The sequence below is a fragment of the Charadrius vociferus genome, unplaced genomic scaffold (genome assembly GCF_000708025.1).
Source record: "Charadrius vociferus isolate BGI_N301 unplaced genomic scaffold, ASM70802v2 scaffold822, whole genome shotgun sequence".
Taxonomy (NCBI): Eukaryota; Metazoa; Chordata; class Aves; order Charadriiformes; family Charadriidae; genus Charadrius; species Charadrius vociferus.
Genome location: NW_009647481.1, coordinates 1,009,274 through 1,010,023, shown reverse-complemented (window position 1 = coordinate 1,010,023; position 750 = coordinate 1,009,274). Strand labels below are relative to the sequence as shown.

The following is a 750-nucleotide window of genomic DNA, read 5'->3' as shown; positions in this document are numbered from 1 at the left end:
CCACCTGAGGAGGGCCTTCTCTGCTGTGAGGGCGGCAGAGCACTGGCACAGGCTGCCCAGAGAGGTGGGGGAGTCTCCCCCTCTGGAGCCATCCCAAACCCGCCTGGACGCCGTCCTGTGCCACTGCTGGAGGTGCCCCTGCTCTGGTGGGGGGTGGGATGGGGGAGCTCCAGAGGGCCCTTCCCACCCCCACCAGTCTGGGACTGTGGGATGTTGAAGCTGTAGGTGTTCTGTGTACACACGTAACACCAGCTCTAAAGCTGCTCTGGCCAGAAGCGTACTCGCTGTCAGCGTGGTGTCCTCACCCGCAGGCACCAGGACATCACCTGTTGGGCTGCAATACCCCCTTCATCCCTATTGCAACGGCTTCTGCCGTCGGGAATATATCCGGACTGGTTTAAAAATCTATCGCCGTGGGCAGTGCTTGGAGCACCGCCGGCGATGTCGGGAGGTCAGAGTCTGCCCGAGTATTTACGGGTACCTACGGGTACGGGCAGCCGTAGGTGCGCCGCTGGTGCTGCGTGCCCAGGGCAGGCGCGTGCCCTTGGGTTTATTCAGCAGCAGTGCAAGAGTGTGGTGGGCAAAGGGTTTGCGGAGTTCGGTGCGTGCCAGCTGCCTTATTCACTGGTCGTCACACAGCCGGAGTGTGCCAGGAGCTCTGAGGTGGCCCGGTCCTCTTTGGAGAAGGGATGCTGGCCACCGCGCTCGCTGCCCTCTTTAAAGGTACTGCCGGACTGGTGTGGGTAGGGA

General features: G+C 62.4%; 1 protein-coding gene across 3 annotated transcripts in view; it reads left to right on the top strand.

The window, feature by feature from the left end:
- Positions 1-750, top strand: part of CTNNA1 (catenin (cadherin-associated protein), alpha 1, 102kDa) — a 106,678-nt gene that overhangs the window by 101,835 nt on the left and 4,093 nt on the right. The gene's annotated exons all lie outside the window — the stretch shown is intronic.